This window comes from Rousettus aegyptiacus, unplaced genomic scaffold (assembly GCF_014176215.1).
Source record: "Rousettus aegyptiacus isolate mRouAeg1 unplaced genomic scaffold, mRouAeg1.p scaffold_m13_p_7, whole genome shotgun sequence".
In the NCBI taxonomy this organism is placed as follows: Eukaryota; Metazoa; Chordata; class Mammalia; order Chiroptera; family Pteropodidae; genus Rousettus; species Rousettus aegyptiacus.
The window spans coordinates 89,402,515-89,417,484 of record NW_023416310.1 but is presented as its reverse complement, the minus strand read 5'-3'; the positions used below and the strand labels follow the sequence as shown (position 1 = coordinate 89,417,484).

The window sequence follows — 14,970 nt, the reverse complement described above, 5'->3', positions numbered from 1 at the left end:
ACACAAACATTTACAAGAGAGGCAGGAGGGCATGGTAAGAAAGAAGGCAAGTTTTGCAGTCGCGGCCCGAGTCCTCATCCTGACACTGCAAATTCCTCGTTCATAACTTTGGGTGAGTTATGTCACTTCTCTCTGATGCAGCTTCTTCAACTCTGAAATGACGATCTCATACAATTCCGTGACGTGAGGCAGGTAGAATACTTAGCACGATCAGGTACTAATTAAATGTTTAATAAAGGAGCCTTTTGTCACCACGGTTGTCACTATTAGTGGTCTCCGAAGTGAGGTACTGAGCCTGGCAGTCCATTGGGGTGCAGGAAGAGAATACTACCATTTTCTAGACTTTTTTTCTTATCCTTTTATGTTCCATTTCTGATTTATGCTATACATGTACAACTTATATGCGCGCGCACACACAAATATTGGGGGTTCAGGCTGACAGAAGCATATAATTGAGTGTGGACTCAACGGAACAGAACAGAGGACGGAGGAGAGAGAGAGGAGGTCAGGCCGAACAGAAACACCGGCATAAGAAAGAAAAAGCATTTCTGTCCTCAAAAGGCAGCTCCTGGGCTTCGGAGGAAGAGTGTACTTTTAGGGAGGGAGATGTTGAGTGGAAGGGGGTGAAACCAGGTGTTGTGGGAAGAGCAATTTGAGAAAACTCAAGAAATACCTGGAAGATCATGCCAAAAAATCACCTAGAAGCCTGTGCTCCAGGCATGCCCAAGGGACTGTAACTTGAGCTATGTCACCACTTCATTCGCTGGTCTCCAATGGTCCCTTCAGTGCACGCCCTCTAGCTCAGCATTCAAGGCCCCCGACACCCTTCCTGATTTATCTGCCCTCCCCTCCCTCCTCACCACCCACCACCACGCCCTCTCCCCTCTAAACCAGGAATCCCGTCCACCAGCATTTTCTCCCCAGCCTCTAGCATCAACGCCAGCGCCTTTTCAATTTTGGCTTCTTTAATACCCACTGGGGGTTTTTTCAAAACCCCCAGACACTCTGATTCGATGGTTCTGGGGTGAAGCCTGGGCTTTGGTAATTTTTAAAAACTTTCCTAGGTGATTCTGCCAACTCTTCTAGAAAGCCAGGAGGAATTTCTCCCGCCCTTGAACCCCCACAGCACTCTGAAACCACCTACGCTTGGCTGGCCTGGGTCGACCACTGTGGATTTATCATTCCCTAGCAGGTAGAGGCTATCTGCCTGCCTCCAAGGTATGGTGGGAAGAAATCTGTACTTCAAACTCTCCAGGTTATCTGATTTCAGTCTTTGTCTTTGAGCTATTTTACAGTTCAATAATTTATAGATAACTGATAGTAACGCAAAATAATTTTTATAGACATGCTCATTCTGCCCTATCCAGTAAAGGTCCAACTGATTTCACTCTCCCACTGGTGGAAAAACCAGTTTGCCTCCATTCGAACATTCCTGTCAATATGTAGGTGTCTGTCTGATTTTCTTTGGAGCTGTTATAACATCTGCCTGGCCTGGTCACTGATTAATGAGTAAAATTAAATCCTTAGTACAAGGTTATTTTTACGTCTGTGTGAGTCATGATCTATTTTTTCTGGGAAATTATTGTGTATGCTCCTTGGCTATACCCCCTACCTTATGGTGTGGGTGTGGCTTATAAGGATTATTGGATGTAAGACACCAAATGGCTTTAAGGCTTTCTTTAGTGACCTCCCCTTGAAAAATCACAGTGTAGGGGAGGAAAAATAATTTTCCTTCTGCGAGACCATCTAAAGTCCTTCTGGCTGGTCTTATCTAAAGTCCTTCTGGCTGGTCTCGATCAAATTGACGTGAGACAGCTTAACAAGAGAAAATAACCAAATTGATCACATATGTGCATATAAGGGTTCCATAAGAATAGATCCAAAGACAAATGAGGTGGTTGAGGCTTATATGCCATCTTGAGCTAAGGAGAAAAGGGGGTAGTGGCTTGGACTTCAAAGGGAAGGTAGGCAATTCACAGGTAGATGAGAAAGAGCAAATATCTGGGCCACACCATAAACCATGGGGCCCAGAGGGGAGTCTAACAACCGGACTTTGCTAGGTTCCTCTCTGTCTGCCACACTTGGTTCACATTGTGCTAAGGTGAATTTGCAAAGGTGAATATGCTAAGGTGATAGCCCTTCCTGGAGCAGTATTTCTATCTGAAGTTTTTAGACAGGTAAGGGAGAGGTAAAAAACCTTTCTTGAGTCTTCTTTTTTGTTTCTAAAAAATAACCAGTTTAAAATAATCATAGTCCCCCCCAAAAAAAAGGCATATTTTGGGGTGGCAAAATTTTGCTTCCCATCAACAGAATAAAAGGAACCACCCAGCTGGTTGGTTTTAAACTGCTTTATTTCTCGTTATACAGCCAGGAGAGGAAAGAACTTGAGAGGTTAAGTAAGTTGCCCAATTCATAAAGAAAGTTAGTGATTAAGTAGGGGTTCATTTTTAAAAACTATTTGTTGAACACCTCCTGTATGCCCCTTGTTAGGAGTTGGGGATAAAATAAAAAATGAGACAGTCTTCAGCCCCCAGGAAGCTGGAAATCTAGTGCAATAATCTGCCTCTTTTTTTTTTTATCCTAAACACTACCAGTAACAAAAGAAAAAAACAGAGCATTCCTCACGATAAACAAAAATGTACTTTTTACGCATGAGATTAAAAGCACATAAAATAAGAGGTCTAATAGTTTCTTCCTGTACTCCAGAAAGTCATCTTTAGTGCCTCTGGGTGTTTGCACCCCACTTCAGAGGCCCCTGGCCTATAAAATCTAAATCCTTCCCTTTCCCTCTTCCCCCAGCCCGCAGAAGACACCCAGGACCAGCCCCACCACCCTCCAAGAGCCTCCAGGGTAAACACCATCTCTGGCCATGTGCCTGGGCACCTCCCCACCCCCACTGCCCCCCCCCCCCAGCTGATGCACTCAGGTTTCTTAGAGAGCAGTCTCTTTCCTCACCTGACCCAGAACCATTGATCTCAGGGCTGGACAAGGCCCCAGGAAATCATTGGGCTGCCCCAGGTTTGGAATCGGACTGCCCGGGGTTTGAACCCTAGCTCAGGTCACTTTTGTGAGAGGCAAGTGCAGTGTGTGACTACAGTGAGAGAGGCTGGAACCTGACCTACTATGTAGGAGCTGTGAGGCCTCAGGCAAGTACTTAACCTCGTATGTAAAATGGGTGATAAAAATAGTACCTGCTGCAGAGAAGTTGTGGTGAGGATGAAAAGAACTGACATGACTAGTGCTTACAAGAGGCACTGGCACACGGGGCATGTTATAGAAGTGTATTATTGCTTCCTTAATCTTTCAAAGGCTGAGTTTCCACATCTGCAAAATGGGCACATATCAGGGGCTTAGCCAGGGCCTGGCAAGTCGGAAAGGTTTATTTCACAAATAATAGAGTTTCTATTTTATTATTATTTGAGGAGTGCCAGGACACCCGTTTTACAGGCGAGGAGCCTGAGGCTCGGGTCACCTGCCTTCTCAAGGACCACACCCCTCTGAGATTATAACAGTAGCACTTGTTTCTCTGTGCACCACACTCTACAGTTTAGAAGACACTTTCACATCTGCCATTTTATAATCTCATGAGGGCAGATCCTCATTTTACAGATTGGAGATCTGAGGCTCAAAGAACCCCAGGACAGTCACTCCTCCTTAGCCAGCCTGTCTGGGGGCTACTCCACCCCAGGAAGAAAGGATATGGAACATGGGTGATTCCAAGCCAAAAAGAGCATAAGCATAAAGGCACTCCCGTCACACACAGACTTCTTTTTCTCTATTGAGGGGCAGGGGGAGGAGACATACATACTCAGAAAGCATAAAGACCACATCCTGTGCTTTGTCCCCACCCAGGAAGTACCTTGGAGAGGCTAGGTGGGGGGAGGCTGGTGACACCACTGGGCCTGCCCAGAAAATCCTACAGTGGTACAAGAAGAGCCATGCAGCTCCAACCCATTTCACTAGCTGTGGCCCTGGGCACATCTCTTATCCCTCTAGAGAAGAAGGAACTAAGGCCCGGGGCACCCAGCTGGTTAGTGACAGGGCTGGGGCTGAGGCTGACGGCCCAGGGCTCCCCTGGGTGCTGCAGTGCAGATGTTCCAGACACTGGCAACTACCCATCACTGCAGAGTTCCCCATCCTGTCCCAGAAATCAACCCCGAGGGTCCAAAACCCTGCCTTCCCAGATGCAGCCCCTCCTCTGCATACTCAAAACACATTCTGCCCCAGCAACAGCTGTGGCCCTTACCCAGAAACCACAAATATTTTCTGTATCTCAGCAGCCCGCCTCGGGAACACGGGGTAGAAGGCAAGGAAGATGGATGAGTGACTGTCACAGCTGCACAGAGGCGGGGGGGGGGGGGGGGGCGGGTTTGGAGGCCTCAGGCTCCCTCCCCAGCCCCACCCAACTCCCAGAATCCTAAATCCTAGAACAGTTGAATCCTAGAATACCAGCGCTAAAGCGGCAGCCAATTCAGCAGACTTTGTTACAGATGGGTAACTAAGGCCCAGAGAGAGAAGGGGCTTGCCCAAGGACAACCAGCACCTGGAATGGTAACCCAGCTTTCCACTGACCCCTAGGCCAGTGCCCTCTGCATGGCCCAGGGCCTGATGGCAACAAGGGCAGGGTCCGTGGGAGCTGAAGCTGGGAGGGTCATTCACCTGGAAGGGGAAGGACTAAGAGGTCAGCCTATGGCATCTAGGTCAACGGGGCCAGCAATTTAAGGTGCGCTTTGGGCGGGAATGGTTAAGGGGGGAAACCAGTCTTTTCACAAATTGGGAGCCATATGTCCAAATTTGGAATAGTCGGGGAAGACTTAACAGGGTTTAGAGAAAAGGAGGAGGGAGGAAGGGAGGAAGCAAAGGTTGGTCTGGTCCTCCCAAAGGACCGCATGCCCCTTCCTCCTGCGGGGCCCACAACGGTGGGCCAGGCTTCGCAAGCCTGTAATGGAGACTTCTCGAACCTGTCATTATCCTTTGCAGCTGACAAATAAATCAATTTCCACAGCCACCGTGTCCTCTGAGAGGGGCTGGGTTCATCAGCTCTGGGCTTAGAGAAGGAAACTGAGGCTGAGAGGGAAAGCTATTAATTCGAGGTTACTGTGCAAGTTGTCGGTGGAGCTGAGATTCGGATTCAAGGGATTTCACTCCCGTGCTGGTGTTCTGGGAGTTATCTGAAGCCCCCAAGCTCCGAGAAGGCCTACGCTGGGCTTCGGGAGAGCAGGAAGAAGGGTGGGGCCTCTTCCCCGCCGCAAGGTCCCTTGAATGGGCCTTGCTTTACGGGGAAACAGGATCCGCGGGCCCCCGAGGTGTAGACAGCGGTCTGCACACAGAGAGCCCGCCCCACAACAACACATTCAAGCCATTTCATAAGCGGCCGGAGATCTGACTCTTCACGTCCTCTGTCTTTGGCTTCGGCCACACCCTTCCCTGCGGGTCGGGTCCTTAGATCCCCGTCCAGCTGTCCCCAACCCCGGGCCTTCCAAGTCTCTCCACCCCCTCCTTCCAAAAAAAGCAGTGCCAGCGAGACCCCGAGGCATCAGCCCAGGTGCGCCCCCCGCCATGCCCTCTGCCGAGCCGGCCCTCCCCTTCCTCCGCTCCCCTCCGCTCCCCCAGCCAGGGCGCCGTCCGCCTCCGCTTCTCCGCCTGCGGGCCCTAGATTTGCTCCCCTGCGCTCCCCCAGACACACCCAGCCCGCCACCCTCTCGAGTACCCTTGGGATTCGGCTCCCTGCGACCCTCCCCGCTTCAGGACGCGCCCTCCCGCGATCCCGGAGGGAGGCATGGGTCCGCGGTGACGGGGCGTTTATAGATCGCCCCGCGTCCTTGCAGCCCCCTGCATGGAGTACCCTGGAGCAATCCCCACTCCGGCCTCAACCCACTCACGGAACAGCGGAGGCCTCCTGTCGCGAACCGGCGGACGGGCAGACGGACAGGCGGACACTGAGCTCGCTGGACGGGAGCCCGTTAGCGGAGCAGCAGCAGCCGCGGCGCAGGGGCGGGCGGGGAGGACAGCGGTGCGCCCTAGCCGGACACGTGGCGCGCAGGGGCCAATCCGGCGGGTCCCGCTCGCCTCCTCCCTCCCCATCCTCCGCCCCGCTCCCTGCCACCGCTCTCCCGCCCCCCTCGCCCCCCCACCGCAGTTCCCGGCTCCTTGAATCTTAGAATGTCACCACCCCAGCAGGGCCTCGCGAAGAGAGCCTCTGTCCGAGCTCAGACCCGGGACTTGAGACTCGAGAGAGGGGAGGGGATTTGGCCAAGGTTCCACCGCCTTTCAGGGCTGGAAGTGAGAGCTCCCGACTCCCAGTTCTGCACACTTTCCCCCAAATTCCTACTACTTGCCAAAGCTTTGTTAAGAAATGGAACATTGAGCCTTGACAAAATTGAGGCCAGGCACTTTATCCGTCTGATCAGATTCCATTTCTCAATAACCCATCGGATCCGCGACATTACTTACCCACTTTCCAAGAGCCAAGAGAAGGCCCGTCGTTTGGCTAATGTCACAGAGCTAGTAAGTTGTGGAGTCGGGAGCGGAACCTGAGCCACGTGACTCCAGAGAGCCACATAGTCCAGAAGAAAGGGAGACAAAGAGACCGGCAGTTATAATCCAGGGCTGTGGGGGAAAACAATAGGGTGTTTGTTTGTTTGTTTTTAAGATAAACTCTGGGAATCCAGATAAAACTGAGCATAATTGTCCCCTAGGGGATTTGTAAAGACTTCCTGAAGGAGGTGATGTTGCAGTGAAGGTCAGTCGTACCTCCCATCCCCTGCCCTCTTAGAAGTTCTGCTTTGATGAAAAGATGGAAAGATGGCAATCCTAGGCTGTCACTCAGCTGCTGAGCCTCCCTGTGCAAGACATTGACTGATCAGAGTCTCAAAAGATAAGGGTAACCCAAGCCTTTTACAAGGGTTGCCCTCAATCTGTTGCTAGTTCAGAGACCTCTAAGCCTCTTACAAGGAGACCTGGATGGAAATTATGTCCTTTTGTTGTAGCCGCCAGCCCCAGAAAGACACACGGACCACCAGAACTCAGTGAGTTACAGGAAACACACTCTTTATTCAGCCAGCTGGGTCTGCCAGGGATATGCAGACCCCAAATTAAGCAGCCCTGAAATGTAGAGGTATAGCGTTTTTAAGCCCCAAACTCCATTCTTCATTCTGTGTGAACACAAACGGCTATCTTTCTTCTATTCACTACCTGTCAACTCACGGGCCAGGTGTATAATAAGCGGGGTTACAGAAGCAGAAAGCTTGTTTAGAATGTTATGTTCCTATAATCAAAGGCCTATGTGCCCATAGCGATAGTCGAACAGTAATTTCCAGTAAGAGTCAATTTTTCAGCCATCACATTTTTAAGGCACTGTTGGAAGCGCTTTGTTTACAATGTCACATGCCAGCTTCACAATTCATTTCTTAACAAACATTCATGAGCACCTGTTGCATGCCAGGCACTGAGCTGGGAGGCTAAAGTGAGCAAATGGGAAGTGGGGCCCTGACCTGTCCTCATGGAGTTTCCGGCCCTCATGGAAGACAGATGGTTAGGTCATTGTTCTGCTAAAGTTTAGACAGTTGTAATCTGGGCACCATAAAGTTCTGTGATGGCCCACAGCAGATGGGCCCAGCCTAGCATGGGCTCCTGAATGAGAGTGATGTCCAGTTGTGATCAGAAAGATGAATGGAATCTAGTAAAGAGACTAAGAAGAAATTAAAATAATTACTTAAGATGAGATCTGCTGTCAGTGGAAGAAGCAACACCTTTTGAGATCGACTATGAGGGGGCTGACCCCAGTGAGGATGGGGTGGGTCTCCTCAAGCATCATAATGGTAGCTGCTATTTGCTGAGCATGTTCTATGAGCCAGGCACTGTTGTAAGCGCTTTGTTTACAATGTCACATGTAAGTTTCGCAATTTATTAATAAACATTTATTCATACCTATTATATGCCAGGCATTACTTTAGGAGCTTTATCTGCAAAGAAAAAGATCTCTGCCCTTGGGGGATCTGCATTACTGCAGAGGGGAGATGGAGACACACTAGGTAAACGCAACAACGTGTTAGTAGGTGACAAGTGCTGTGAACAAAAGGAAGAAAAAGTGGATGAGGAGCCCAGGATGACAGGGAAGTTGCAGCTTATGTAGGGTGTCAGGCAGATGCTGCTACGAGAAGGTGAGATTTGAATAAAAACGTGTAGGAGGTGAGGGAGGACGTGGAACTGAACAGACATCTGTGGGAAGAACTTTCCAGGCAGAGGAAACGGCCGGAAGAAACGCCGTGTGGCAGGAGTAGGCCTGGGAAGTCTGAGCAGCAGCAAGGAGGCCGGAGTGGAGGGAGTGAGAGGGAGGGTAACGGGAGAGCAGAGGTGAGGGAGGACCACGTCCTGGGGGTCAGGGCCGGGCTTGGGGCTGTGGGCCCTTGTCAGACTTTGTCTCTTACTCTGAGGCATTTGGGGGGAGCTGTTACTGAGTGTTGAGCAGAGGAGGGGACATAACATTTTTTTTGTCCTTTTATGGGACGAAATTCACATAACATAAAATTAAGCATTTTACAGTGAACAATTCAGCTGTGTTTATAGTAAATTCATATTGCTGCACAACCATCACCACAATCAAATCCAAAAATATTTTTATTACCCTAAAAGAACAACCCATACCCATTAAGTGTCGCTCCCCATTCTCCCCTCCCCTGCTTTCTGCTTCTATGGATCTACCTATTCTGAATATATCATATAATGGACTTATAGTATATGTGGCCTTTTGCGTCTGGCTTCTTTCACCTAACATATTAGGTGAATGGGTTCTCCAGAAAAACAGAACCAATAGAATATATAGAAACAGATGAAGGAGAGAGAGAGAGAGAGAGAGAGAGAGAGAGAGAGAGAGAGAGAGAGATATTATAAGAATTGGCCAAGCAGTTATGGTGGCTGAGAAGTCCTACAATCTGCTCTCTGCAAGCCGAAGAACCAGGAAAGCCTGTGGTATAATACAATTGGATTTGGAAAGCCTGAGAACCAGGTGTGTGTGTGTGTGTGTGTGTGTGTGTGTGTGTTTGGGGGGAGGTGATAGGGAGTTGGGTATAAATTCCAGAATCTGGAGCCCGAGAACCTGGAACTCAGAGGTCTGAGAGCAAGAAAAGATGGATGTCCCAGTTCAAGAAGAGAGAGAGGGAGTTTGCCCTTGCTTCTCCTTTTACTTCATTTGGGCCCTCAGTGGACTGCGTGATGAGGGCAAGTGTCTTTCCTTAGTCTACTGAATCAAATGCCAATCTCATCAAACACTAACCCTCACAGACACACCCTGAAATAGTTTTACTAGCTCTCTGAGCATCCCATAGCCCAGTCAAGTTGACACATAAAATTAACCATCGCAATAATGTTATAAAGTTTATTCATACTGTAGCACACATCAGTACTTCATTCTTTTTATGGCTGAATAATATTCCATTGTGTGGAAGTACCACATTTTGCCTATCCATTCATCAGCTGATGGATATTTGGCTTGTGTCTTCTTTTTGGCCATTTTGGACAGTGCTGCTATAAACATTAATATATAAATATTTGTTTGAGTACGTATTTCTAGTACTTCTGCGTATTTATTGAGGAATGAAATCGCTAGTTCATTTGGTAATAGAGAATTAACTTTTGGAGGAACCATTGAACTATTTTCCCTAACAGCTACACCATATTGATTTTATTTTACTTTATTTACATTATTATTATTACTTATTTTTTTAAAATTTTTTTGTGGTTCCTCCGGTCCTGGAGAATTCCCCCAGCTCCCAAAGAGCTCTCACGGTTCCACCTCCTTCTGTGCGCGGTCTCTCTCTCTTTTGCTTATTGTGCAGAAGGTGCTTTCAGGAATTGCTCTAAATGTAGGTGGACATTCCGTGTGTTCTTGGGAGGGGGTGAGCTCAGAGTCCACCTACACCATCATCCAGGACCCGCCTCCAACTGCATCATTTTATATTCCCACCAGCCATGTATAAGTGTTCCCCACAGCCTTGCCAACACCTATTTTCTGTTTTTAACTCCATCCTACTTGGCGTGGAATGGTATGTCATTGTGACTTTGATTTGTGTTTCTTCAGTAAACTAATGATGTTGAACATCTTTTCAGGTGCTTCTTGGCCATTTGCACATCCTCTTTGAAGAAATATCTATTCAAGCCTTTTGCCCCTTTTTAAACTGGGTTGTGTTTTTGTTGTTCAGTTGTAAGAGCTCTTTATGTATTCTGAAGATGGCACGTTTCCTAAAGGGTCACTCAGACCCCTGTGCTGGAAATACTGACTACTATTGGGGGGCAAGAGTAGAAGTGGATCTGTTAGGAGGTTCATGTGGTAATTTGGACAACAGAGGCCAGTGACTTGGCCAGAGTAATATATAAATGGAGGTGCTGAGAAGTGGTTAGAGACTGGATATATTGGAAAGCAGAATTAACATAATTTCCTGAAGGATTGCATATGAGGTGAGAAAAGAAGAGAAGTGTTGAGAATGACTTCAAAGATCTTGGCTTGAGCCACTGACAGGGTGGAGCTACTGTGGATGGAGATGAGCAGAATTGCAGGAGGAGCAATTTGGGGGGGTGAGAGTAGGGAAAAGATCAGGAGCTCGTTTTTTGACCAGTTTGTTTAATATTTCTATGAGACATCCAAGAGTTGATGTTAAAGAGGCAGTTGGATAGACAGATCTGGAGTTTAGGAAAGAGGTATGACTTTGGAAGTCATAGGCATATAAATACTGCTCAAGGCCCAAGAAAGAGATGTGGTCATTGAAGGCGAAGGGAACCAAGGGACCCTCCTAAACTGAGTCAGGGAGAGGAGAAGGATCCAGCAGAGGTGGCTGGGGAAGAGCTCGCTGTATGGTGGAAGGAAACCCAGGAGAATGTGTTGTCGTGGAAACCGAGTGAGGAAAGCGCTCAGGGAGAAGGGAGTTATACCAGATGCTGTTCTTAAGTCCAGTGGGACAGGACCCAAGAATCCATCACGGATTTAACAAACTCAAGGTTGATGTTTCTTGTGGCGTGAAGAACAGGCATGATAGGAATGGGTTTCGGATAACAAGCATCCACTACTTCTTCCCGGAGTTTTGCTGCATAGGACAGCAAAGAAATAGGCAGTGTCTGGCAGGGGGACAGAGGTCAAAGCAGGGTTTTGTTTGTTTTGTTCTTTTAAGATTGGGGACATTACAGCGTACTTGTGTGCTGATGGGGATAAGCAGACGGAGCGTGAAACACTGATGATGAAGAAGAGAGAGGGGAGCAATATTTGTAACGAGAGTGGGACCTAGTGTACAAGTGTAGGGGACATTACTTAATTGCAGTGAAGTTAACCGGAGTTTAGAGAAATTACAGCCTTTGCCTAATGACAGCCCAAGAGACTGAGGCAGGATTGAAAGCTGTGTCACCTTGAATGCAGAGCCCAGGGTATTGTTCCTGAGCTGCAGAAAAAGGCTAACATACTGCTCAATCTTTTCGAGCTGATCATCTCATTTCTGGGAACCAGTCCTAAGAAAACAATCTGAAACACAGAGGAAACTTTGAAGCCCAACACTGTATTTTTTAACCACAAAGAGGAAACAACCTAAACACTCAACGGCCATAGAATAGCAAGTAAACATATGTTACACGGACTCACTGGCCAGTGAAAACAAAGCCTGGAAAGAAGTGAACATGGGACGGAAACACACTAAGATGACTTCATCTTTTTGGCATTGTCGGAAGCCCCGTTTCACAGTGGAATGGCTCTTCCAAAAGTGCCTGTAAGAGAGACGATGTGGTGCAGTGAAGCAGGCCAGAACAAAGCCTGGAGTTCTAGACTTCGTCCCTTCTCTGAGCTTTTGTTGCTTTGATGAAAGAGGAGAGAGGTCAGAATCTCCAGGCTGCCCGCTAGGGAAACTGAAAACGGTCGGATACTGCCACCTGCTGGCAGGTCCCTATTTTGTCGGCCTCCACCAGGAGAGGGTGCTAAGTGCTGAGCGTTCCAGAGATGGGTCTCAATTTAAGGTCACTTGAAGAAGGAGCCCCAGGTGGTACTGTTAGCATGATCACTGGGAAGACTCACTTTCTTAAAGCCTGTGTCAGTGCCTGGCACTCATCCATAAGACTTGAGGGTTGCTTCTCCCTATGGGAGAGAATGTAAGGAATTTCTAACCACTTGGCATGAAGCAGTTTTTTTCGGCTATGGAGTCTCATCATTGTAAGAACTTAGTTTTGTTCAGGGAGGTCACTTAGAAGGTGGAGAAATGGAGAAGCAGTGTGCAAAGGAAAGATAGGCTTAAAAATCATAGGGCCACTTTTCTCATGACTTTTACCGTTTGTTTCATTACTGTAAAAATAATAGGTATGCATTACAGATAACCAAAACATAAAAAAATTTAAAGTCAATTCTACAATCCAAAGAGAGTCTCCATTAACGCTATGTCAACACATCATTCTTGTATTACATAACAGCAACAACAATAATAATAGCAACATTTACGTGACACACTTTTCTTTGCAAAATACTGGAACTTATTGCAATATCATTTTATCTTTTATAAACCTTAATTTATTGTGGACATCTTTAGTGCGATTAAATATTTTTTTCAAAACATTTAAAATAACTATCAAATTCTAGTACGTGGTAGTAGTATAATTTATCTTATTACCTATTGTTGGACATTAAAGTTGGCTCTGATTTTTTTTAGCATAGCTTAGAGATTTTTTTCCTAAAACGTGAATTCCAGATAAAAGAGTAATAAACATTTTTGAGCCTTCTGATAAATATTGCTAAATTGCTTTCCACAGAGAGGAAATCAATCCACACTCTCGCTCACAAGGCAGAAGAGAAATCGCTGAATCTTAGCATTATTACGTACATTTCGTAAGTCACAGAACATGTTTGCATCCATTATCCCTTCCTAACTGAGGCAGACAGAGGAGGTGCTATAATTCTATCTAAAAGACATGGAACCTGGGACCCATGGAGGCTCTGCGACTTAGCACGCATGACTCAGACCGGAACTCAGGTTTCCTGACTCCATGCTGTGTCTTGGACCCCATACACAAACTCGCTTCTTTTAGGTTTAACGGCATGGCATGGTTAGGTCTTCAGAAGGCTTCTTGCGCATGTGAGTATACTATGGACCTTCCAGGCAGCTTATCACCCCAAACCGAAGTCAAGCCATAAGATTACCTTGACCGCTAAGGAGAAAGCTATAGAAAGGCTGCAGTCACTGTGAAAAGGTAGGTCTGAAAGCCCCGTAATTATAAAAAGCTGCATAGTACAGTGCTTTAGAGAATGGTCTTTAGATTAAAAAGCACAAAAGTCCTAGGAGTTCTGGTTTCACCACATTCTAGCTGAGTGACCCTTAACCTTTTCTATTTTCTGAGATTCTGTTTTCTTAATTATAATACATGGGTATAATACAAGTGTCTACCTCATAAGATTGTTGTTGAAAGTCACTGACATAATGATATAAATCTCTTAGCAGCAATTTGCGTATAGTAAGGAGACAATAAATATAAGCATTGCTACTATTATTATTATTATTAATTAAATGAATAGAATCCTGATCTATTAATATAATAAGAGGTGAGAGCTAGTTTGGCTTGGTTATACACCCCTGAATTTTGTTTTGTTCTTATCTGTAAAATGGTAGAGAGAAGGGGATGGGAACAAATGATCTCTTAAGAGTCCCTTTGTTCTTAAATGTAAACACTCTGAGTCTCTAACATTCTAAGATTCTATTTAGTGTTGAAGATTCTGTAAGTGCTTCTTTCAAGATTCTGTGAGATTCAGGTTCTATAACTCTGAGATTCTCTTTCTGGGATTCCAAGATCCCATGAGTCCCTGAAAATTCTATTGAAAGATTCCATTTGCGTGGAATGAAAGTTTTTCTAAGCTTGGCAAAAGCTTGCCTGACTAGCTCTTACTATTCTTGTGGGTTTCTCCTTAAATAGCACTTCTTCAGAAATTCCTTGCTAATCCTTCCTCCAGTGCATTTTATACACCCCTCCCCATGTCTCTCCTAGGATCCTGTTCTTTCTCGTTATAACACAGTCTTCATTGGCAATGAGGTATTTGTGTGATTTGGTTAAAGAATTCACACCTCCATTGCTTGGTAGACTCTCAGAAAGTAGACTCCCACCCTTCACCCAAAGGCTGACACCCAGGAAGGGGGTTTCTTCTTCAGTTCACTAATGTAGCCTGGCTCATTTGTGTCCCACCCCTCCGTTATCTGCCTCTTTGGGAGCCCTTGGATAGGCTGGGCTGTGTCTCTACTGTTGAAACCAGCCCGGATCAGCTTATTCATTCGTTCAGCAAATGTTTGCCCACAAAGTGCCAGGCACTGTGCCAGGGGACTGGGATGAAGAAGGTGGACATAGCAGACCTGGTCCCAGTTTTCACAGAGCTCACACCCTAGAGGGCTGGAGATGGACGTTCATGACACAAAATCACACAAATTCTCATAAAATTACAAACCGTGAAAACCCCGTGGGGTGGAGAGCATACAACAGCCCACGGTCTAGATCTAGGACCTTGGGCTTGAAGCCAGAGTGGGGCGTTCTCCAGGGCCTTGAACTGGTCCCCTATGCCCATTATCTGGGACACTCGGATACTCTCCTTGTGAAATCTCTCCCTGGGGAACGATCAGTTAGAACTTGGGTTCAGAGTAGTGTTGTGCCAAGCTCCCAGCATCTCCCTTGAGAGTACTGCCCCATCAGGCTGGAAGCCAAACCACCACCTCTCGGAGCCCTTCCCCTCCTTGCAGGACTCCGTCACCAAAGAGAGAATGTGAAAGCTGTAGGAGACCAGAGCTCCGCGTGTCCAACACCCTCCTTGAACAGTTGGGGAAACTGGGGCCCAAAGAGACAAGGCTTGCTCACGGTCACACAGTAAGTGGCAAAGTGAGAACAGGACCCCAAGCTCCCTATTCTCTGCTGCTCCTTAGCCCCCATGCTACCTCCCGCCTTCCAGGAATGACCGCTGAGTGTACCTGG

The 14,970-nt window shown here is 47.1% G+C and overlaps 1 protein-coding gene across 2 annotated transcripts in view; it reads right to left on the bottom strand.

Moving 5' to 3' along the window:
* Positions 1-6,033, bottom strand: part of ANXA6 (annexin A6) — a 45,849-nt gene extending 39,816 nt beyond the window's left edge. For both annotated transcript variants that reach the window (XM_016118718.2, XM_016118719.2), the window contains exon 1: positions 5,883-6,033. The gene's annotated coding sequence lies outside the window, so the exon portion shown is untranslated. The remainder of the gene's footprint in view (positions 1-5,882) is intronic.
* Positions 6,034-14,970: the final 8,937 nt, after the last annotated feature.